This window comes from Vidua chalybeata, chromosome 11 (genome assembly GCF_026979565.1).
Source record: "Vidua chalybeata isolate OUT-0048 chromosome 11, bVidCha1 merged haplotype, whole genome shotgun sequence".
Lineage (NCBI taxonomy): Eukaryota > Metazoa > Chordata > Aves > Passeriformes > Viduidae > Vidua > Vidua chalybeata.
In genome coordinates this window covers 656,568-681,427 of record NC_071540.1, presented here as the reverse complement: position 1 = coordinate 681,427, position 24,860 = coordinate 656,568, and the positions used below count along the sequence as shown (strand labels likewise).

The window sequence follows — 24,860 nt, the reverse complement described above, 5'->3', positions numbered from 1 at the left end:
TTCCTCCCTGCCCACACCTCCTTTGTGTGGCCTGCTGTCATTCCCTGTGCAATGGTCTCCTGGAAGGATGGCACGGTGGTTTGGAGCTGCTGGAATGGGAACTGCAGTGGCTAAAGGGAATATCCCAAATGTCGCCATTTATCAGCATCACGGGCTGATTTTCATTTGAGCACTTCTTTTCTGTGTCCAACAGAAAAAGCAGGTCCTGCCTCTTCTCCTCTGGCTGGCAGATGGCTGTAGGTAGGATTTTAGTGAGGAGGTTGTCTTTGGGATACAGAGAGGCATATCCAGCTAAAGCCTGTCCCAGTTTGAGGGACTGTTTGTTGACATTGACTGGACTTTTTCTACAGACAGCCTGTTAGAGTTTCAATTTTAAAATGGAGTTTTAATTTTAAAATTTAGGTGAAATTAATTCCACAGTGGTTATTCAGGTAATCAGCCTTGGGACTTAGCCAGAGGTGCAAACACAGATTCCAGCAGGAGTTTTGCTTCATTTTTGTTTGCAGATTAGGACCATCCATCCATAGATCCTACGGGAAGATGAACAAATGAGAAAAAATAATAGCAGAATCTGATTAGTTCACGCTGAGATTTCAATGCAGAAGGAAGGGAAGATACAAGGCTCTCTCCAGATCAGATGTTACTGCACTCATTTGTTAATGTGCGTCCTTGAATGGAATTAATGAAACCTTTCATTACAGATCAATATGTTCTTTGACTAGAGAATATTATGGGTGCCTATTGTATATGCTTAATTGGATTTAAATTGCTTTCACATTTCCTTTATATTCAAAACAATCTGATCTCAGCAGTTTAAAAAAGGGAATTACAAAAGTCATCCTCTCTGCCATGGTGCTGGAATCAGCAAGAGAAGGGGAAAAGGGAAAAGCTCCTCTGCCCGCTCTCAGGTCTCACCTTGGTGTCAGTTATGGCAGAGCTCACTTGTACTGCCATGTACCCGTTGGTAATTACCCAAATGGTAATTCTTTCATCATCACCAAGAGACTGACTGGTGTCCATTGAAGGCAACCTGCTTGGACTGGGTCTGCATAATCAATTTTGAGACATACTTGTATTTTCTGTCCAAAACCAATTTATTGAAAAAACTATTGTCAAAGTAATGTGTACCACCCTCCTTCCTCATCCACATCTCCCTAAAGATGTTGTCAAACAATCCTTTGCATGTTTCATTTCTTGATGGGCTTTATTGCTCCTTGAATTCTCTCTCAAAACTCAATCTTAAAATGTGTTGCCTTAGTCCCAGAGCCCTATTCCTACAAAAATAAAGCCCTTAGACCTTCAGTACTAATTACTTCGCAGTGCTGTTACATCATGCTTTCAGCTCAGTCCCTGGGGTGTTTCTGGGTTTGCTCAGGGCTGTCCCAGCCATGGCCCTCATTTCTCACCCTGTTCAGCCATCCAGGTCCCCAGGCATGGCCATGGGGCTGTGTCTGTGCTCCACTCCCATCCTCCCGGCTCGTGGCACCCCCAGGCCTGTCCCTGGGCCTTTCTCAGCTGAAAGGGCAACTCTCAACCATGCTCTGAAACAGTTTGTGTCCTTAATTCTCCAAGCCCCAGCCCTGGAGCCAGAAGGTTCTTGCTGTTTGCCCCAGGCTGCCATGGGCCAGGTTGGGGTTATTTAGCCTGGGGAAAAGGAGGCTCCCTCTCCTTAGAGTTCTCTACAATTCCCTGACAGGAGGTCATAGCCAGGTGAGGATCAGAGTCTGCTCCCAAGTAACAAGAAACAGGACAAGGGAAAACGGCCTCAGGCTGCACCAAGGGAGGTTTAGATTGGCTATTAGAGAAAATTTCTTCACTCAAAGGGTTGTCAAGGGCCTGTTCAGGAACGTGGTGACTCAAGCACTAAAAGACTTCTGGATATGGCAGTTGGGGACAGGGTTTAGTGGTAGATTTGTCAGGGCTGGGAGAGTAGTTGGACTTGATGATCTTACAGGGCTTTTCCAACCTAAACAATTTTATGACTTAGTGTTCCACTGTGCTACATTCAGTGTCCCTCAGCCTCCTAAGGATGCAGTGTTTATCAGCTTTGCTCTTTACAAATTCTTTGTTTGTACAGTAGCAGCTTTTGTGCTATTTTTTTTCCCCTTTGCCTGGAGTTATTGGCAGAGCTAATTAACCACAGAATATAAAAGCCTTGTTCTCCAGGGCCGGGTGGTGCTGTCCCAGAGCAGCATCAGTCCTGCCCTGGGGAATGAGCAGAGGGATGGGCTGCCTGAGGATGGGCAGAATGTCTTCACAAAGAGGTACCAGGTTTATTCCAGCAGTGAATGCAACTCTTATTCTGGAGGAGCCACGTGTTGCATCCTTCCTTGCTCTGCTCCACAGCCACACGGATGGCACAGGCTGCGCTCACAGGCTCATGTGGGTGGGGCACGGTGGATGCTGGTGGATCAGAGGGGATTTGCAGGCTCACCTGTGCCTGTGTGGGCATCGGGGGGACTGTGAGCTGCTTCTGGGTGTGGATGGGTGAATGGGCTCGGGGTGCTGCTCCCTGCGTTCACGGAGCTCAGCCACACCTGGGAATCGCTGTAGGTGAGGAGAACGGGGAGTGGGAGAGGGGCAGCCATGGGGCAGGCGTGGTTGAGAAGGAAAGGGCCCCCCTCCAGATCCAGGCCTGGCCATAGCCTCTGGCTATGAGCTGTAAGAGACCAGGATTTTTCCACATGCAGAAATGCTTGAGGAACTTTAACTACTTTTTTTTTTTTTTTTTTTTTGTATTTTTTTATTCCTGGACAAATGTCTGCTGGTGACAGGAAACATAACTGGACTGGGTATAAAATGCTGGCGCTGTCCCTGCCGCCCAGCCGAGCCCCGTGTCTGTGTCTCCACGCACGGCGCTCCGCGGCGGGGTGGCCCTGGGCAGCCTGCAGAGAGGCGGCAGGGAGGGACTACGCAGGGACAGGGCACCAGCGCCGCAGCATGGGTGGGGGTCCCCGGCCCCCTCGCAGCCGTGTCCGTGGGTGCCTGCGTGACCGAGAGGGTGCGGAACGACCCGTGGGGAGGGGACACCCGCCCCTGCCCGGGCACAGGGACAGGGACTTGCTGCCCTGGGCTGCTTCCCCCGCTCGTTTGGCCCCTCCAGCCCCCGCTGGTCCCCGCAGGCAGCAGCGGAGCACAGGAGCAGGGCCCTGCGGGAGGGCAGGGCCGGGGGCTGCGCTCCGCCTGGGCTGGGGGGAAGGGACAGGAAAATCGAGACGAAGCAACAGCCTCCAGCTTTTCCCTTCCTCTAATCTTGCTTCACTCCCCTTGCTCCCTCTCCCTCCCTCTCCCCTTTCCCCTCCCTCCCTCTTTCTAATTCCTGCCACTAGCTCGGAGCCTCATTGAGCAGCCGCTGCCGCTGGAGTGTAATAGGCTGAAGATGCTGCCGAGCCCGCTCCGCGGCCACTTGTGAATGGGACTTGCCTGGCGTCCCCGCTCCGCAGGAGGCCGAGGGACGCGGCCAGCCCCGCGGGACCCGCAGGTGAGCGGGGGAGCGGCGGGGGCCGTGCGGTGCGGGGAGCGCTGAGAGCCCCGCCAGGGGAAGGGGACAGCGCAGGGAAGGGCAGGGAAGCGGCGGGGGCTGAGCGTGTGGGCAGCTCGGAAAGGAAAGGAAAGCAAAGGGGGATGCTCGCGGGCCCCTCGGAGTTGGCGGGGCCGGGCAGGTGTGCGAGCGGGGCCGGGCGCGCTGCGGGCGCTGCGGCGGCCGCGGGGCCCCCGGGGCGCGCTCGGCTCTCCGGAGGGAGAAGGAAAACGCTCTGGCAGACGCTGCTTTATTTTTTTTTTTTTTCCTCCCTTCAGTTCTTGCTCGGGGGCGGGGAGGGAGAAGGCGAGCGTTTGGCCGTTTTAAAATGTTCCTCCGGGGAAGCAGATGCTGAAAGCCCCGAACTGAAAATCTTTTACTTGCGCCGTAGCTCCCAGGCACGAAATGGTTATGCAGGAATTAGGAGTGCATGAAATGAAGGATATTCTAGCCAGAATGAAAAAGGCAAAGACTTTGATTTATACCTTCCCCCCCCCGCCTCTCCCCCCCACCCCCTTTATTTGTTTATTTAATTATTTTGCTGGCTTCCAAACGCATTACTATTCACAAGGTACCAAAATGGTATCTGTCTCCAACACGGGCTAGTCCAAAAAGCATTAGACTCCTGGGTGATGCGTGCATAAGCACATCCCCAAGGAAGGTAAAATAGATCAGGCTGTGGGTCCCCATAAATACCATTAAGTTCAGAATAAAAGTGCTTCCTGTGCAGCCCTCCGGGAGCACATATAGCAGTCTGACATCATGATACAAGTGCATTCACCTCCTATAGAAGTCCCCCTTTATTGTCTACTTTTTAAATATTCATTTGGTGAGGAGAGAATCAGTATATGCTGGGAGAGCTTCTTTGGAGGCTGCTACAAAGGACGGAGTGGCTGTGTAACACAGTATTTACCTACCCAGACATGTGTGACAAAGGAATCTCTTCAGTAAATGAGGTCACTAATTCAGAAATTGGCCGTTTATGAGGAGAATGCTCATTTCTTTGTCACGTTCCAATTACTAGCAAGTCCCTGGGAAAGACTTTCTTCCTGTTGATTTGTGATGGTGATACGATAAGGTTTTCACAGACTCCGTGCCTCTCTGTTAAGAAATTCAATGTTTTGAATTATTTAATAATGGAACTGTTGAATAAGAGGCACCGCCGGGCTCAGGGGCAGGGGAGCACTCATTCAGGCGCTGATGGATGACCGTCTCCTCCCCCCACCTTGCTATTCCGTCTGCCTCAGTGTTTCCAAAGTCTGTGTGATTCTCCAGGTAAATACTTTGTTCTCTTTTTCCACACTGGCTAACGGATCCCAATGCCTTTCAGTGTAGAAGTCCTGCAATAATTAACGTGACATCTGCCTCAGACAGGTCTGTCCGCTGAGGTTTGGAACAGAAATCGATGCTTGTGCTTGATCCTTGGGCTGGTTTTATAAGCAGAGATATGTGCGAGTCCGTGGCAGGGGAACTGCAGATGTTTGCTCGGGAGCAGCAGATCCCTGGCAGGGCTGCACAGTTCCTGCAGCCGGGAGAGGAGCAGTGAGAGCAGGGGAAATGGGGAGCAGAAGTCTGGTCTGAGCCTCATGCCTCAACACACCAGGCATTCTTGGAGCAGGTTTCTGAGTCTAGAAAAGTCTGTGCTCTAGACAACAGAAGTTCCTGGCTGCAGTTCAAAAGCAGTTCTCCTGCCTCTTGCAGAAGAACAAAATAAAGTTACAGAACTAAGAACAAGATATTCAGTAAAAGAACTGGAAATACTTTAGGAAAATTTTACCTAAAGGACATCTTTCTTTGGCAGGCTCTTGTTCTTAGGCCCTGAAATAGGATTTTTTTTCACTTCAGCCTTGCACATCAGAGAATAAGCATGGTCAGAGAATGCTATTTATAGGCTTCTCCACATCAGCTTTAACTTTGCTACAATTCTAATTGTTGCCTGTCCAAAGAAATCAGTAAGAACTAGATTACTTCATTAGCAGAAATGCTGCTACAATAGGACATGCCATGGGATAAGTCATTGCAATTTTTCAGCAGCAGTTTCAGAGGAAAATATGTATAGAAATGGTTGAGAGATTGGGCAGCTAAATTAATTTTTCTTCTGCATAAAAATATGGGGAAACTGTGAAGATTGGAGTGATTTCTGTGATTTATCTGATAAAATGCTTTAAACTGTATCATGTGATTTCAGCTTCAATTAATATGCTATTCTGACAACATCTGACATATTTAATTTAGTGTAAGGAACATATGTGAAGTTCAGAGTTACAGTAGACTGAGACTAGCATTCTTATTTTCTGCAACTGCTGTAGCATAACAGCATAACTTGACAAACAAACCTTTGAGTGATGAGCATTCCACAATAGAAGCTATTGCTAGCTCAGACATCATAGAAATTTCAAATCATCTCACACTTAAAACTGGCATCTCTTCTTTTTGGTGAGCCCCCTAACTGAATTTTGAAGCCATTTTGTGAGCTGGATGTTTAGCGAAATATCTTCAGTGTGTGAGAAGCAGAGGTCTCATCTGGAATCAGTTAATTTGAAACAGCTTAGCAACATACTTCCTGGACTTTGTGTGTGTGTGTGAGTTTTTCTACCAGCATTTTAAGCTAAAATCTCTGTACAATTTCCTATGCCATACCCAGTTTTATGTTTTTAATGGCATTTCAGCTTTCATTGTTCCTGTGTTGGGGCCAGCCCAAGGCTTGGGTACAGAAATGACAAGGTGGCCATTGATTTAAATGGATATTGGGTCGGGCACTTTGTCCGGGTGAACTAAGAGGACTTTATGGTCATTTTGTGCCATCTGTATCTTTGTACATCAGATAAATTATCTCTTACCGGTCGAGGAGCACAGTACCCCTTGCTTTGATCCACGCTGGATATGGAGTAAAACCTTTTTATGGTATTTTAGGAGAAAATGTAGCAGCCTCGTGCCGGGTTTTGACGCTGAGGACTCAGACTGTGAGACAGGCGGTCCGTGGGTGCGTTATCCCCGCGGAAGGAGGGCTCGGATCGCTCCGGCCGCTCCGCGGGGCGCGGGGCTGGCGCGGCCGCGCTGCGGCGGGCGGGCAGCAGGGGGCAGTGCTGCCCCGCGCGTTCCCGGAGCAGCTCCCGGCTGTGCCCGCACCGGGAGCATCCCGCGGGATGCGGGGCCGGACCCTCCGCCTGTTCCCGGAGCCGTTCCCGGTTCTGTGCCCGCACCGGGAGCATCCCGCGGCATCACGCCCCGCGCTCCCCGGGGTTTTACAGCCCTCCAGCCGCTGTCCGCCTCACCTGCGGCCGCGCGGCACCGTCTTGGCTCTGGCGGAGGAGCTTTGGGATGCTGGAAGTGCGGCTTGTCTGCAGACAGGCTGACTCCACAGCTGGAGGCTGGGCGTGGAATAAGAGCGCGGGCCCATCTCGGGAGGGGTTTTGCTTGCTCTTTCGTTCCTTTTCAAAGGCAGAGATGGTTCATGCCATGCTAAGAGTTCAAAGGCGGAAAAAAATTATTCAGCAAAACAAATGTATTTCTTTCAGAAATGTTATCAGGTTTGAGAGCTCCTATAAAGACATCCTTGACAAGAGAAAGAAAAAAAAAAAACAGTCAAACAATCACATATTAAGCCAAATTGGACTACTTTTATCTGTTCATATCCAGGTCAGTGGAGCTTACAGCTGAAGGCCTAAGAAAAGCAAATTAGTCCAAATCACTTCCATATATCCTGCAGCACCCTGGAATACAAAAGAAGTTGTTACTACCCACAGAATTACAGAATGGTTTGGGTGGGAAGGGACCTTAAAGCTCATTTCCTTCCACCCTCTGCCATGGGCAGGGACACCTTCCACTACCTCAGGCTGCTCCAAAGCCCATCCATGCTGGATGCTGACCAGCAAGGCCATATATGATCATATAGATTTGGAATGGTTGCAGGCATGGAAAGAGGCTTATTCCAGCTGCTGCTGCCTTCTTAATTCAGATGTTCCTCTAGACATCCTCTTTGGAGTGTTCCTACAGACTGGATCTTTGATTTGACTCAGACCAACCACATTGCTTTGTGTAAGAAGGATATAACATAAATAACAGTGCAGAACTCTACAAAATTGCAGAACATGCACTGGGTGCAGTCAGAGAAGTTCATTATGCTCCTAATCCAAGTTCTTGCCTACAACAAAGCCAGGCAGCACAGCGCCGTGATAGCTGTACAATTTTCTGTCAACGGCCTCAGCGAGACAATGAAGAATTATCAGGGCGAGAGCATCAGTGGCTCCAGCACAGGAGGGCATATTTCCTGCGCAGGAGTCCTGTCAGTGCCCCTTCTCTGTACTACAGGGCAGGGAACAGCCCTTCAGCTGCTCCCTGTGCTCAGGCTGGGAGGGAAACGTCGAGCTGCCAGTGCTGCTCAAGACCCTCCCGAGAAGATCCCGCATGGCAGGGACAGCAGCAGGGACAGCAGCAGTGTCTCCCAGTGCCTCCCCCAGCGGAGCCAGCAGGACTTCAGAGACTGAAATTACCAGTGTGGAGCCGGCAGCCGTGCTGCTGAGCAGTGCCCGAAGGAAGGTGACATTAAGGCTCTTTTTGCCTGGCAAAGGCACCGAGGCTCCTTCCGTCACGGCTCGAGTACGGTGGCTCCCAGGCATCCCCGTCCCATCGAGCTCTGCTGGCTCCACCAGCCGTAATTTAGCTCCTCAGTTTTGAAGTGCTGGCTTAAGTGAATTCTAAGGAGGTTTTGTGTGTGTGGTTGGTTGTTTTTTTTTCACTCCAAAGTTTGGCAATGAGTGAGAGCCCTCTCCCTTCTGAATCAGCAAGAGTTCATCAGAATTCTTAATTGGAATGCAATGGCAGGCAGAGTTGGAGTAGTAGAAATCAATGTAAATGGATTAAAAGAAAAGGACTAAGTAACTGAATGTAAAAAGGGAGGCAGAGTGATTGGTGAACAGTGCAGCAAGAGATTTCCAAATATTATTACAATGATGTTTAATGTTCATCAACAGGTAGGCTGTAGCTACGTTATAGACACACTAACAGAAATTGTGGATCATGGAGCGTGATAATGCAGAGAAAATTGGAAGGACTTTGATATGTGAATGTCAGTTGTAGGAAATGCCTGACTAGATAGTAATTGCAATTAAGGTTTCATTCAATGGTGTTGCTGCAGGCTGACACTCTTGCTGTGAGCCCCCAGTGATACTGTGGGGACACCAGACCATGCAGGGAAATGATGGAAAGATGAGCAGGAGGAATTTTATTCAAAAAGCCTTAAAAACAGAGTTTTTGTGTTTGTGAGCTGCACAGCACTGAGCATTTAGCTCCCCTGTCTTTGTATGGTGCAACTGGTGCAGGTTTTTGTGCCCTGTGAGCAAGCTCAGCTCGAGCTCAGCCTGGCTGGGTCAGGTTTGTCCCTGGATCCTGTCCTCCAAACCTGGACAGGCAGTAAATCAGTGCTGTGCCCTCTCACAGCCCCACTCCCTCCCATGTGAGCCTCTAATCACACAGTCTGTGCTGGCCTGGGAAGCCAAATCCCATTGAAGGGCTGCTTCTTCTGCCCCCCATTTCAGTGCTCTTCCTTTTACATCAGATATTCCAGGGGAGAGAGTCAGGCTTAAGGTTAAACTGCTGCCATATAGACTCTGTTTCAACATAATTTTGATCCCAGTGAGGTTGCTGATATATACTTTTAAATAAAATCAAACTTCAGAAACATATTAATTGGTCTCAGTGGTTAAGTTAAATAGTTAAATACATGCATACATATCATTCTGCCAAGGCTAAGTCATTAGTTCAGTGGAAAGCAGAAGTGATGGCTCTATTGGAATCAGGAGACTAAACCCTATTTCCATTAATGCTAACTGTTTTATTAATACATGCATGTGTCAGCATTAAGTAATAAATTTAAATTGTCTGCCCCTTCTTTAAAGTAATTATCTCACAGATCTTGGCTGCTGAACGAATAACTCTGTTACTCCTTTCATCTTTTATCAACTAAGGTTTTTTGGGTTTTGTTTTTGGTGTTTTTTTTTTGGTTTTTTTTTTTTTTGTGTGTGTGTGTGTGTGCAGACATTGCAAGGGAAACAAAAGAAATAGATAGACCTTGTGCCAAGTTGGCTGTCATTTGAACCATTTATAGAGGTGACTGGAAAACTTTGCTGGAAGCAACAGGTAAAAATTGCAACCTTCATACTGCTCAAAGAAAATTCCATTCAAAAAGTTTATCCCTAATTTTTTGACAGAGTTTAATTTGATAAAGAGAGTCCTGAGGCAAATACAGGACTTTGAATGGCATTTAGAGATTAACAAAGGTCTCATTAGAATAGAAAACACAGTTGAAATGTTGGATTCAATTGTAGGATTCAATCTCACCCTCCTCAGAGCAGTGGTCCCTTCAGAGACCTGACCTCACACTGGTGCAGTTAAGGATTTCTCAGCATCACTCAGCTCATGCTAGATCATTCAAAACAAGGTTTTAGTGCATTTCTTGCTTTCAGGGCACTTCCTGATCAGGCAGGAATGGCTGTTTTCCAGGAAGGAGCAATACTTGAGCAGCTGAATGCTGCCAGGTTAATTCAGCAGGTCCAGAGCACTGATCAAACCCTCCCGTTCCATATTGCATGAGCCACAGGGATCAGCAGCTTGGTGGAACTGAGAATCACTCCAACATTTATCCAGTGCACACAGAGAACAGACATTTTTTATGATAATGGTTCCTTCCCATTCTCTTTCAGGATATTTTTTCTTGCAATTGAAATTCCAGAGATCTTCAATATTTCACATTAGTGAAAAGTCACTGTTCATTCACAGTTTCAAACCAATTTCTCCAGATGCAAGAGGTTCCAAAATTTTGAAAAGCAGCTGAATAATAATTTTACTTGGGGCTCTGATTCAAATAGAAAATTTTGTCCAGTGCTGATTGTTGCCTTTTTATTTGTTACTGTTCCAATTATAGCTGGTATGGCTGGGAGAATATGGTTGATTAGTATGCATTTGAGTTCTTTTTAACATGGTGGCAATTTCCATAGCATTTCTCTTTCTAAAGCAAGAAGAAAACAGAGCAGGCAGTGGCGTTTGCATGCAAACAATTTGTCATTTACATACAAAAGGGCTGATTAGGTAGCAATACTTGTGGCTATAGGTCAGACAGCCTGTATGTCATAATTGCTTTTTCTGTCCTTAAGATTAGGAATTTTGTAATATTTATATGAAAAAACTATACTCATCAATTCATTATGCTCATGTTTCAAGTACTGAGTTACAAATCCTCTTAGAGATCTCTAGCTTTCTGTGGTGCTTTGGCTACAGCCTTGTGAGTGAAACTGGTTTTAGCTGATCCCTTGCTCAGTGCTTCCCAACCCAGTGCTGCAGGTCACAGTCCACTGTCCTCGACAAACAAAGCTGATTTGGAGCATTCAGAGCTAACTGGGGCATCTGCATGCCTTGGCTCACAAGGAACCATGCACAGCAGCTGAGGCTGATGTTTCTGTGCCCTTGGAGTCCTGCCTGTGCTCCTGACCTTGGCTTGAGGTCTCTCAGGTTTCTGCACCTTCAGCTGGAGTTCACTCACCTTGCTGAGGTGTGTATGAGGTTCCTTGCCCCTCAGTTTGTCAGATCCTGCTCTCCCTGTGCAGCTTCAAATCTAATATTCAGTGAACATTTCACCCCCAGACTTTCCCACTTTGCAATGCAAACTTTGCTCTGCCCTGCCATAACCTCACCTTTAGCAGGTACAGCAGCCTCTTCTGACCTTTCTTTTTTAATTTTCATATTTCTCCTTGACTCAGCCAGCTCCACTTGTGTTCAAAAGTGGAGAGATTCTCCTCAACTTCCTTGAGTCAGGCTTATCCAACATTTGCCTTCTCCTCTGACACTTCCTACTCCCTGAATTAAGCAAGGTTTCCATGTCCAGCCTGCAGGGCAATCACACCCCTCACTATGACCTTGGAGCTGATATCCAGTGACCTTCTGCTGACAGTATTTCACTTTCTGGATCCAACAGCAAAAGCTCATTTGTCTGTGTATTTGTCTCAGTAGATGTCCAAGTGCTGGGAGCAGTTAAAATTAAGTCTCGGTACATTCAGTGACTTCAATAATTATTTACTTCATGACAAAGAAAACCCCACATTGAAATGAGGCAAGAGCGTGATCTGAGAAATACCTGAGCACTCTCCTGAGAGAGGAAGTGGGAACCAGCCCTACTGGCTCATCAGAGAAGTGCAATATGCAGCTGTCACATGGAACTAGGACATGATGAACTCCATGGAAAAGGTAGCACAAGGATTCACTCCAGGCTGCAGTGATGTACTGTCATTCTGGAGCATCACAAATTACCAAATTTGTGATGGCTGCTGGCTTGGGCTTTAAAGGAGCAGTCAAAACACATGAGGAAAATCGAAAGTCAAAAGTCAGATTGCTGGGTTTTTTCCTCATGGCATGGACTCAACATTGAGTTCCTCCTTATTGTGCCCTTCAGTGTGGATTTGTACTTTTGGAAGGCACTGGAAATATCCACCTTGGTTAATACATGGTCAGAACTTGTTATTGTGGTTAGCAGCCTTTTAAAATTATTTTTATGAGCAGGTGAGTTTAAGCTGTTTATCTGATGTCTGTACCTCCTGGTTAAATTCAGACTGGTGAACCTGATCTAAAGAGAGAAGTGGTGCTGGAGTCTATGGGGTTATTCAATGACACTGGGATTATTGAGCAGCACCCTTGATGTGGCATTTCAGGGAGTTTTGGTGGTTACACTGTGTTTGTGTTTGAGTTTAGATGGAGTTGTGCATCCCAGGGCTCAGCCAGGTTTTGATCCTACCAGTGTTAGGAATGCTCTCAATATCCTATCAAAGGGATGAAATTGCATTAATATGTGTTTAATTATCCAATCAAGTTGAAATGAGTTGGGCTGAAATAACCAGTTCTGCAGAGGAAGTGCTCAGATCTACCAAGATTTACCAGGATTTGCAGTTGTTGGTTGTCCTGACCTTGGCTTTTTCGGGATGAGCTGGAGATTAGGGTGGGTGCTCCTGGAATTTCTGCCTTCCAGGCATCCTGAGGACTCCTACCAGACTGTGCAGTGTCCCCCATCACTGAGGCACTGTGTGAAATTCTGTATTTTGATCACAGAGCTGTAAAATCCTGCTTGTAACTACCCCCACAAACAGTCTAGGGAACAGCTCAGCCTTTATGGTATTTCCCTTCAGAAATGAGTAAACAGCAAGCAATTTCTTGGAAGTTATACATTATAGGAGAGCTACCAAAACATAGGACTTTTAACTTCTATTTACTTTTTCCCCCCAATATTTACAGAAGGTCATTGATATTTTATTAAGAAAATAATGTAAATGAAATTAATCATGTCTATGAAAGACTTTTCCATTTGTATTTAGTCATTTTGCCTACTGGAGGAGAGAAGGAGAATGTTTTTGCCTAGAGGCATCTCCCATCTGGAAATCACATCCATTTTTACTAGAAATTAAATCATTCAAAATAAAGTGGAGTAAAGCTTGTGTTTTAACTGTTTCCATGTTCTTTAAAGAATACTATATTTAACCCATAATTGCTTTGGGCATTTTATTACTCTGAGTTAATGAATGCTAATTGCTTGTTGAATTGGAGATCAGCAGCTCCTCCTTTAACATTTTTTCACTGGTGTTACCAGGACTGTTTGCTCAAAGAGGAAGGTTTCTCATTTCTCATGTTAGTTATATGTGCAGCTCCTTTGGCTTAATGGAAAATGCATAAAATTGTGTGTACATTGACTCCTTTTCTCATTCTTATAATTCATTATACATATTTCCCCTCTGGGCTTTACAGAAGGCCCCAAGTTTTATTTTCCAACAAATCAGAAACATCCCAAATTTTTAAGACCTTATCAAGCATTTTAATGTAAATATATGAATTTCCATCTACATCCTTATGCCCCAAAATAATTTGCCTGTTATCTAGGGGAAGGCAGGCACGCTCGTTATGCTTTTTGCAGCCTGTATCCTGCGAATTGAGATGTCACTCTGCATGACAGGGATCCTTTCCCCAGCTGTGCTGTGAAGGACAGATGCCTTCCTGTCATGAAAGACCAGAAAAGTCCTGTTGCAGAACTGGTTTTGCCACATCTCAGTAGTCTGGTGAGGTCATTTCTATCATCCATGCAACTGCTGCTAAAATTAGGGGTGTATCCATGGCTGTGTTGTTGGAGCTGTGTAGGGAACCGAGTGAGAGATTGCTATATATTAATTATGACTTCTAATTATGTCCTTTTAGTAACCTCCTCATGTCCCAGAAGATCTTAGAATGAATGAAGAGGAGCCTAATTCCTCATTTATGTGAAGGAATTCTCTCAGTAATCATATTCAGAATGGCAAATCAGCTGAGAGCACAGTATCTGCACTGACTAGTTTCTGTTTTTTTGCAGGCAGCATGACCAGGGCTTTGACTTGATCATGGCACAGATTAATTAATCCAGGTGCTTGTATTTGAGGAGAGGGAAGGCTTAAATCTACTTGATTTTCCTGTTGAGGAGTGTTCTTTCACCTGACTAAGGAAGTCTGTGCCCACTCCCATTTCTTGTGGGAGGAATTGTTGGGAAGCATGGATGTGATGAAATCTCTTGTACTACCAAGGCAAACCTTTTGCTTCTCAGCAGCATTTTTATGTCTCAGTGCCATGCCATCCAAAGAGCAGCTCCCAAAATAATGCTTTTAAGAAAGGTTGACCTGACTGGGAAATAATTTCACCTTGTTTAAAAGAAAGAGGTTCAGACTTTCAATGAACATCCCATCAAGTCTGATACAGGGATCCTCCTGGACCTGCCATGCCTCCTGTGCTCCTTCTGGAGCAGCATTCCCAAATGATGCTGTGGGGCTCACTTAGGAATGCCAGAACACTGCCTGCAGTCTGCTGCTGATGCCAAAAGGGTTAAACCCTGTGTGGGCCAGCTATCTGTGTGGAACTGCAAACAGCCTCAATCGACATCAAAAAGGGACTGCAGCGACTCCTTGATCAAAGCTCAGGTAATTTAATTATTTGCCTTCATGAATCAAGGGGTCCTTGAACAAGCTCGGGATGCCTGGATATTAGAATATGGGAAATTTATTGTTGCACTCCTTCTAATGTTCCAACATCAAAGAGAGCCTGTTCCTATAAACAAAGCAGTGGGAAGTCAAAGAATTCAAGTAAAAGCTAATGTGAAGAGACTCTGTTTTCTAAGGTCTTTGTGAGCTGGAAATTAAGATGACTCCTGTGGGGTGAGATATTTACCACTGTGATTCTTTGTGTTTGTTTTATGTAAGAAAACATCTGTCCCACGCTGAAATGCTCAGCTCCCGCTCCTGTACAGCCACTTAGTTGCCGTTGTTTTCCCTGTTCCTCAGTTTTGGGCGATGTTTCGCATTTTGGATTGCAAATCACTCTGTGCCAAGCTCTGAGTGGCTCTCTGACCACGTCACGCTATGAAATTCCAATTAGCACGTCGCAATTAGACTGGGCACCCCTGTGCGGGGGCGGCGGCTCCCGCAGCATCCCGGCCCAAAGCCGGAATAAATTCCGGGAGGGGAGCGCAGCTCAGTCCGAGCGCTCCCTGAGCTCTCACAGCGCAGCGATAGCTCACAATGAATGAGGCGAAAATGGACTGGCATTTTTGAAAAGCCAGCCGTAGCAGAGGAGCTTGTGCTGCCACGAGAATGGATCCTCCACCCGCAAAACTAAATGTCGCTTTATTTCTGGGAGAGATTAACTCCTTTGTATCTTTCCCTTCTCTTCTCATTTGAACATTCTCTTTTCTCGGTCTGCCAAATTTTCTTTTGCAGCTGGGGCCTGACCCCTGTTGTTTCCTTGTTCATGGAGCAAACATAAAATACTAGAATTTCTTCTGGTAAGTGCCAGCCTCGGTGTGTGTGTTGTGTGTTTATGTGCCACATCATTTCTGCAAAAAAGCCCTCTCCTTGCCTGTGCTGCCTTGGTGTTGGATGCATTTTATTCCCAACCTGCACCAGTCCTGTGTGTGAAGCTGCTGCTGAAGGCAGTGAGATGTCTCTGTGCTTCCTCGTGTCTCAGCAGGAGCCAAAATAAATTAGTGGGAGACAAATCAGCAGAGGGAGGAAACAAATGCAGCCTCTATGTGCAGTGACAAATGTTTCTGAGAATGATATAAAAGTTATCTAAATAGAAAATAAAACAGTGGCTCATTCCACCTGCTTGTATTTACCTGTGAGATAAGAGCCACAAATTTCTAATGATGCAGATCCTTTTACAAATGAAAATTTTTTCTTTAAAAATGCGATGGAAATATTTTAGAGGAAGGGCTTCAAAATGCAAAATATGATAAATAAACTGCTTAATTATTTTATACTACACAGTGAATAATAAAGATAGCAATGCAGTATTCTGCAGCTCACTGGTAAGAAGCTCTACAGAGAATTTTGTATAAAATGGTGAGAGGATGCTTGGAGAGATGTTCCTCTGCTTGGTGTAAAGGTGTAACCTTCATCTATTGATTAACTATAGAACATTTCTATCAGCTCTGTGCATATCAGTGCCCTACAGATCACAGAATTTAATCAACTGAGCTCCATTTTAGACACATTCCAAATTCCTACAACAAAGCCTAGGCAACTGTTATTGGAAGATTGTTTCATTTGAAACTTTTAAAACTGTTGGGTCCCATTCTTCAGTTTCTTTAATTTGGACAGGGAACTTTTAAGCTGAAAGATCTTGCTTTTAATTTCCATTAACTAAACATGGTCAGTTTGTTACCAGGTGAAAATCTTATTCCTTATTTTCTGAGAAGTCAACCACGGAAAGGTGATTCAATCGCTTAAGGGGAAGTTGCTTGGTTAGGATTTCCAGTAGCATCCAAGACAGCCAGGCAGGATTGTTAAGAAGTTTTCCAGGCCAGGCTGGACGGGGTTTGAAGCAACCTGATCTTGTGGAAGTTGTCCTGTCCCTGCCCGTGGCAGGGGGTGATTTTTAGGATCCTTTCCACTCCAAACCATTCAGTGATCCTGTTTGAGAACACACACCCCTCCTGGATGTCAGTCACAGAGTTCCTGTGAGTTCGTGGTGCCAGCAGGGGTTTCTGGCAGCCCCAGAGCTCAGAGGCTCCGTGGGCAGTGGATGATGCAGTGGCAGAGCTCATGGATGTGCCATTACCAGAGGAGGAGGAATTGATTAGCAATAACACACTTCATTAACGCTGCACTTTCTCAATCATTGTAATTGTGGCTCTTCCCCTAAAACATCAAGTGGATCAGGTTTTGTTTCAACCAAATCAATCTAATATGTGAGAATTTACATAATTTCCTCTCATTTCGTTTATGGAGCAGCAGGAATTTTAATTTGCATTGTCTGTATAGTCTATAATCAAAGTGTTAAGAGCGCAAGGTTTATTCATTATGTATGGCATGTGGTGACAAATTTGCATAATGGGCCACATCTTGCTGAAATGTTCCTTCTTTCCCCACACCCACCTTGGCAATTTTGTCTATAAGTGATTTTCTATAAACCTGGTAATTCAATTACACAAGACTTTGAGTCCCTTGGAATATTTAGTGGGGATAAGTATCCCTATAAAAATTAAAAAGTGGATAAAATATCATCCTGAAAGAAGACAAGGGCTAAGGGAAATCCTTGAAAACTGGGCTGTGTTTCCTGATTTAGAGAGAAAGCTGATATAAACCCATTATTGCTGTTGCTGTGGAGTGAAGGTGAACAGAGGATGAATAGAAAGGTGCCTTTTATGTTTGTTTAGTGGTAATTCCTACATAGACTCCTTCCTATGAAAATTTCAGGTCTAAGTTAGGGACTAAAAAGCCATTAAGCAATTAAGGTGCTGGAAATGAAAACCTCCATCATAGACGTCTACCAAGGCCAACAATTGCTTTATGAAAATGAAGTGCTTAGCACAACTTAATTTTTTAAATAGAAGATTATTATATTTTAGCACACAGAGAAGAAAATGTAGGAGCTAAAAATATTATCTAATGAGGGACGTAATGCATCCTTTGGTTTGGATACCCAGGCCCCTCATGGAGCATCTCAGAGCATAAGAGTTCTCATTTAGATCTTCAGTTGGTGAGTTTTGGATGTGGCAGTTTCATTCTCCCTTTTGCTGCCTGAGGATAGTCAGACTAAAATGTAGGAATTTACACTTATTTCCATTTTATCCAGCTATCTTACAATCCAACAGTATAAACAATATCTTCTATATACTAACATGAACAGAAATTCAGATAGGACAAGATTTATCTACCTCTGATCAAAGCAAAGCTCCTGACAGAAATGAAGAACATCTTTAGATGACAGCCACACTCTGTGTAAGAGAGTACAGGGACAGGTGTTTCAGTCCTTTTAGGAAACATTCATACAGATAATTTTGTTAGCACATCCTCAAATCCCTCATCTGAGGTGAAGAGTTCAAAACTCCCAAAGTGCATTGTATTATTTTAGCTAAGAAAAGGGGCTGTGGGTGTAGTGCATGCATGATGACTTGTGTTTGCAAGTTATGTAAGAAGAGGAGCAGACACAAATCTGACATTTGAATCATGAATCTTTCAATTTCTGCTTGAAACTGGAGTGAAACTTTGACAAGGCCGTTGGCACCCAAAGTCTGCCAAAAGGCTTTTAAACAGAGTTCTGTCACTGTGGATGCAACAACTGCACACAGGAAAAGGAGAGGGAGCACTCCGAGTTCACATTACCAAAGTTTAAGAATAATGCCTAGAGAGAAGGTTGCTCAGTTGGTTTAGAGAGGTGCAAAAGACAAATGTAAAGCCACTTAGCCTTTGAGAAAAAGAAAATCCCAAGGAGGGGGAGGCTCATTTTGCACTGGGTTCACCACTAAAAGGTCCTATTAAGGTGACTAAGCTGTAACACTCTCAAGCCCTAAGAGTGGTCGATTTTTTCCCCAGCTTTTCACAGAAGTTGCTGTATGTGCTGCACAGTCTTTGAAAATGCCATCTCCCTCTGCTCTCCAGCTCCTCTGGCAAAACCTCTCTTGCCTACTTTCCATCTTTTTACATGCTTACTTATTTTCCTGCCATTTCTCCACGTCCATTAAATGCTGTTTAAAAATCTGAAAGGATCTCCCAAGGTTTACAGAGAGAGACACATAGAAAGGGCAAGTCAGTCTTGGGTGTCTCTTTGCCCAGCCATATTCTCAGGGATAAACGATGTCTGTGCTCAGGATTCACATCCTTAGAGTGCTCCTGGATGAGCTTCAGAGGTGGGAGTGAGGGAATGTGTACAGTTTTTTTAATTGTTTCCCAACTCCATACCCATTGTAGGCAGTTGCAGGCACCCCAGACTGATCTTGGGAGCCTTGCAGAACATTCAGATTTGAATATTCAGATTGAGATCTCTCTTGAACCACACCAGGATCTGGAATCTGCTCAAACATCAGCACATCTTGCTGGTGATTAAGCACCAGCTGAAAAAACACCCAAAAAATTGGAATGTCCCAGAGCTCCTGCTGGCCACCAGCAGGGAGCCCACCTGTCCAGATGAGAATTGCTGTCCCCTAAAGGCCAAGGAAAAACAGGAAAAGTTGAAATATGGGAAGGGGCATGTATTAGGGGAAATACCAATTCATTCCATCCAGGGACATGCCCTCTCTGGGGAACTGCAGCTGGAGGCTGGAGGAACCAGGAACAGCTCTGTATTTGTATTAAGACAGGGAATTAGACCAGGGGGGAACCACGAGCAGCCCTGCATTTGTATTAACACAGTGATTTAAAACAGCCAGGTCAGCTTGGGTAGTCTCAGTCTGCAGCAGCACCTCTGGCTCTGTCCTCTTTCTAGGGGAATCAGAGCTGCTGAAGTCTGAACAGTGCACTCAGCCTGCTTCTGCCATGAGAATGAAATGCAAGTAGTCAGGGCAATATATCTTAACCCAGCCCAGCAGCTCCTGGCTGCTGCAGGTGCTATCGCTCCCAGCCCGCTCCCTGCAATTTCAGATACAGTTTTTCTTGTCCATGGCTTCAGCAGCTGTCATGTAGATCAGGCTCCAGCCCAAATCTCTGTCTGTGGCACACTTAGCGAATAAGAAGAATGTGTTTTACAACTCAGTGTGAGAGATGAAAGCCAAATCAGATAAAGTTAAAATGTTTTACAAGTTTAGCGAGTTGTCTCTTGAAATGGCTACAGAACTTGGGCAGCCACTAAAACAAAATGTACATGAATCAGCTGAAATAGCAGCTATTTGTTGTAAATGCTGTAAAATTTATGTACAATTAAACATGACCACTTTTATTTTTGTGAAAGGCTATAGCTAATCCAATTAGAGAAGTGCCTAGATTAGGGTAATTAAAAGACCAACTGCACCTCCTTCAAGGGGATGCTTCATCTTTTACTCAGATGTGGTTTGGACAAGACTTAGGCAGGCTTGGGCCACTCGCTGGGGTTGTTTTTCAATTTGTATTCTTCTTCTTTTGGAACATGGTATGGGATTTTTTATGTTTAATAGTATCATCCAGGGCTTTTACATTGCAAATATGTTCCTCCTCCAGAATCTGTGCTTCTTGATTTCTCAAGCTCTGTTCTTATGGCACTTTAGGTTTTTCATCTTCTAGTGCACATCTGCGGTTTCCTATACTCAAACCTGTATGCTGCTTACATGTGATGGTGTTTCAGGAGCTGCACCTTTTCAATATCCTTCTTTGCCTGCCTGAGTCAGTCTAGAAATTCCTGGTGTTCCTTTTTTATTCGGTAGTGCACAGAGGCAATTTCTTTGATAATTTACATGATAAGATAGAAGTGAAAGTAGAAACCCCTTGTCTTAAGTACCATTATTTATAGGGTGCTTTGAAACTCTTAAAAATATTGGTGTTGGTAGCTTTCAATGGAACTAGATCTGCTGCATATAGACAAAATGTTCCACTAATGGTTCTTTCTCTCCTTGATCCTGTTTCAATCCAGGGACTATACAAAATAACCAGTGGGCTTAGACCTATTAAAACCTATTTAATAGGTTTTTGGAAACTTAGTTTTTAATCAGGGAAAAGATCAGCAATATGACACTGCCAGCTCGAGAGGAAAAATGAAATGTCTTGCACCTGAAATAAGTGCTACAAGTCTTTGTGAAGCAATGGCTGTATTTTTTTCCCCTGCCTGATTAGATTTTATAAATATCCTGCTGTGTTCAGGTGTGTTCTCATCTGCCCATCAGCAGGGCAAGGCTGTGCTCCCCTAGCAGCTGACAAGCAGCCAGCAGCTGTTAATGACAGCACTGGGATTTTTGGCACCTTTTTTACACCGCACTGACTCCGTGCTCACAGGGTAATTATCTCTCGGCTCTGCTCTGTGGCACTGAGCACAGCGTGTTCATCGCTGCTCCTTCCAGAAATTTCCCAAGGATTTCTTATGATTTGAGAGGAAAAGGACCCCTCACTCCATATATGCATGATTCATGCAGGGGTATTACCAATACCAGTTCCTTGTTTCTCTTTTCTGAAATGCTTTCAGTGAATTTTGGGCAGGTTACAGCACTGGGATAGGGGATGATAAGCAACTTTGTATATTCTTGGATATCAAAGGAATCCTGGCACATATTTGTGTGGAAGGCATTAGAACTTTTGAGGATGGTTAATAGGGTTAAATGCAGGCAAAAGCAGATATAATGGAGGTGTTGTACCTAAATTCTTTGTTTCATGTAAAGTTTGACCCTGCAGGAAGCTCTTTATGGGCTCCATCATAAGAGCTGAAATATAAAATAGACTGAGCAATGCTAGAGGCAAGAAGAACTCTTTGCTCCATATGCCCTCTCTCAGATGAAAGACCGATATAAAATTAATTCTTTATTTATAAATTTTCACCCCAATGTTGCTTCATCTTTCACCTTTTCAGTGCCTGGATCTTTTATCCTATGTCTCTACTGCCTATTTTTCAATATTCTCATGCCATTCTTTCACATTCCCTTTTCACATTCTTGATCTCCTTCAGCTCCATGAGATTCTTCCTGCTGAGCTGGCTCAGGTGCGAGGGTTTGCAGTGCCACATACAGTGGATTCCCAACCTCAGTTCAGGGTTTCCAGCACACGTACTACAGGGATCCACAGGGATCCCCCTTTTGCTCTCCTTTTGTTGTTAGGTTTGCATTTCTTTTCTTTCTTTCTTTTTTTAACTGTGATTCTAATTATTTCAAGCATAATTACATACTTCAACATTTTGAGAGTGCTAAATGTTGTGCAAAACACTAAACCAGACAGTTTAAGTCCTCAGAACCAAATAGAGTCAGCAGGCTTTTGAAGAGGCCGTGGATTGCCCAAGGTAGCTGAGTGAGGAGTGTTGGATTTCTGCTGCCACAACTCACAGGTGGCACCAGCCCAAGCGCTCCTCAGAGGAGTTTCTCCTCAGGAATGATCAAAATGAAGCTGCCACAGCCCCCCCAGCTCAGCTGCACAGGCTTTCATTACCTGAACCTGCACTGGCCCCTCCAAACCAGGTTGTCCTGAGCCCCACCCCAAACAACATCCCAGTGAGTTGTTCCTTGCAAAGTCACTTGGAGGAAACATCACTGGAATGGGGACCTTTGAGTGAAGGAAGACCAAAACTTGTCTTAAAAGATTCTGATAAATGAAAATAAAGAGTGGAATTCATTTTTTATAATCACCCTTTTCAGATTTATTTGCTATCTTTTGGATCAGAGAAGGTAAATTCTATTTGCAGTGATTTTTTCTTTATAAAATATCTATTGTGCTCTTTCAAATTAAATATTGCATGTTTGTTAAACTCCCACAGAGCCTGGGAAAACCAAGGTCCTCTATGGCTCTAATGGACCTCTAGTGAAATCCATTGTCTTGTCCTTACAGTTTATGAATAAATTTTGTAAAAATTCCTCAAAGTGTGTCAGTTCACAAGATGTTCCCTGTATTTCATTTGTTCTTTTCCGACTACTTCAGCTCTGATTACTTGTTTCTTCATTTTAAACAGAGGAAATGTAACAATTTTTTTCCTGTAGTAAAAAGTTCCTTGAGGAGGTGTGAGAGTACCACAGAATGAGACAAAATTCAGGTTAAACTCTGTAATAATATCTCAAGGAACCATTAAGTTTTTGAAAAGAAAGAACATTAAATTAATACAGGATAGTCATTTATTTGAAGTATTTTCTTCAGATACTACGGTATAGAATTGCAATATTTATTTTTCTTATTCTTGAACTGTTATTATTTTCTCCAGCTTCTTTTGGGATAATGATTTTAGGTATCTATTTCGCTCATAAATCCAATAGTTGCAATCCTTTATGCAGAAAAGAAAGGACATTTTCTACCTTGAAGTGATGGTTTCTCAGATGCTAAAACAGGCAAAAATCATAAAGCGACAGACTTGCTGTAATTTTAGCTACTTATTTCCTGGAAGAAAAAAAACTTGAATTTTTAATTCAGAGGAAAATTAATTCCATCCCTTAGTATTCTTAGTAAATGACTCATGTAACAGTTTTCAGGCACCAGCAAATCTGTCTTCGGGTAAGACATGAGATTGAACTTCAGAGGAACTGCTGACGCCCACATGGTGTCAGTTGGACTCAGTTGACACTACTTGCCAAATTTATTTTTTTGTCTGCCTCTTATTTCTCTGTAGGAGAATATGTGGATATCTTGAAAGGCACATGGAGCATGGAAATGTGTGTGCAGTTGGTGAGAGAGCCTTTGCTTTGTGTAACAGCAGTAGTAGCTCTGTTCAGAGGGATGGGAACAGAGAAAATCCACTAGCACAGACTCATGGAGCTGTGGAATAGAGATGGACTTCACAGGTCAGAGGTCTGAAACTATTCCTTTTTTTAATATTACTATTTGGAATTAGTTATAGGTCAGGACAGTGGCAGGAAACAGAATTTTCTTCAAATTGAGATGTTACCTCTTAAAGAAATGTACTCTCACCAAACTGTCTGCTCCAAGTTTGGACTTCTTTTTTGGTTCAAACTTTAAAAAGAAAAAAAAAACTTCTCGTGAGGAAGATATGTTTCGGGTCCTGTTCTGCAGCAGAAAGTGTTTGCTGATAGAGTTCTGCCAGGATAGCTGTATCAACAACGCTCCTTATTTTAAGCACAGCGTGTGCTGGCAAAGAAATGTTATTATCGGTTCGTGGATAAAACTCATATGGCAGAAAGGACTCGGGTTCCGCCAGATGAAAAACTTCTCAAGTTTTTGTCTTACACCGTCAGGAGGGGCTGAGGCATCTCTGATGTAGGCTGAACCCAAATTTTCAGGGAACCAGAGAAAGTGAGACACTGCTAATTTAGACATCTCTAAAGTTTCCGCTATTTTTTAGACATTATTTCTAGAGTCACAATTTTCAAGAAACACTGTTATCACCAACACCGAGAGGTGTCAGTGCAAAGGGATTTAAAGTCTTGTAAAAACTGACAGAAAAGATTGATAGACTATATGGTTAATGTCACATTTGCTAATCTAGAGACATCTGAGTAAAAAATGTAGGTTCTTTTCCTACCACTGTGGATTCTTTTAGTGACTTGTTTTATGGCCTTTATCGAGGCCATTCATGTCTTTACCATCCCAGGTGGCTGTGCCCATCTCTTGGAATAGGTTTGCACATGGTTTTAGAAATCTAGAGGCTTTAGGGAGATAGGTCCTTCTGTCAAGCCAGGAAGTTTCCAATCTAAGTAATCTAAAACGGCTGAAGACTTTTCTTACATAAAAGCTGTGTGCTAACCCAAAACCTGTGGATGTAACAGTGACCAGCAGTGTCCTTCAGTTCAGAACCTGCAGGAGCTGTAACTCACTAGCTACATCATTATTAAATTAGCAAAATTAAGCACTTCATAGCTTGGAAATGCTTCTAATTGCTGGTGAACAATGTGTTGCTCATGCACTGTGTGATACAATCCTTAGTGCAAAGCACCATTTCCATTTTCCTCTGTATAAGCTCATAAGTGCAGAACGTATTTACTCCAGGCCTGTGGTGTTCTTCTGAAGACAGGACTGTTTATGGAGAATTAGGACAAAAATAAGTAAAGAAAGTTCACAAACCTCTCTCCCAGGTGTATGTCTGGGTCTGCCCACATGAGGGTACTGCTACGCCCTCTTGCTTCTTACCCACCAAGAAATTTCCCAGCAGCACACACACATGGCTCTAGAGCCTCTCTCAGCTGTGCAGAAAGCTCTTCATTATTGCTGTTAGCTGAGGGATCTGCCAGGCTTCTTTCAGACTCAGCTGCCCGGTGTTTCTTTAGGGCAGAGCTGTGACTGGCGCTGTAGGTTAGGACAGTCTCGAGCTGCTGAGCAGGGATGAGACACCAAAGTAGATATTTAAGGGGAGGAAAGATGCAAGGGATGGGAGGTACAAATGTCAGGAACATTCCTTTCCATGGGAGCCTTTGTGGGACTATTTCCCTTTCAGCATTTTTGGTTTATAAGCAATGAAA

The 24,860-nt window shown here is 44.3% G+C and overlaps 1 protein-coding gene across 3 annotated transcripts in view; it reads left to right on the top strand.

The window, feature by feature from the left end:
* Window positions 1-2,526: 2,526 nt before the first annotated feature.
* The window catches only part of CDH11 (cadherin 11), an 82,932-nt gene continuing 60,598 nt past the window's right edge, over window positions 2,527-24,860 (top strand). Inside the window, exons 1-2 of one of the 3 annotated variants that reach the window (XM_053952887.1) lie at window positions 2,527-2,553; window positions 3,330-3,481. The gene's annotated coding sequence lies outside the window, so the exon portion shown is untranslated. Of the gene's footprint in view, window positions 2,554-2,956; window positions 3,002-3,329; window positions 3,482-15,300; window positions 15,357-24,860 lie in introns of those variants that run through there. The other 2 variants (XM_053952885.1, XM_053952888.1) reach the window with 2 other exon arrangements.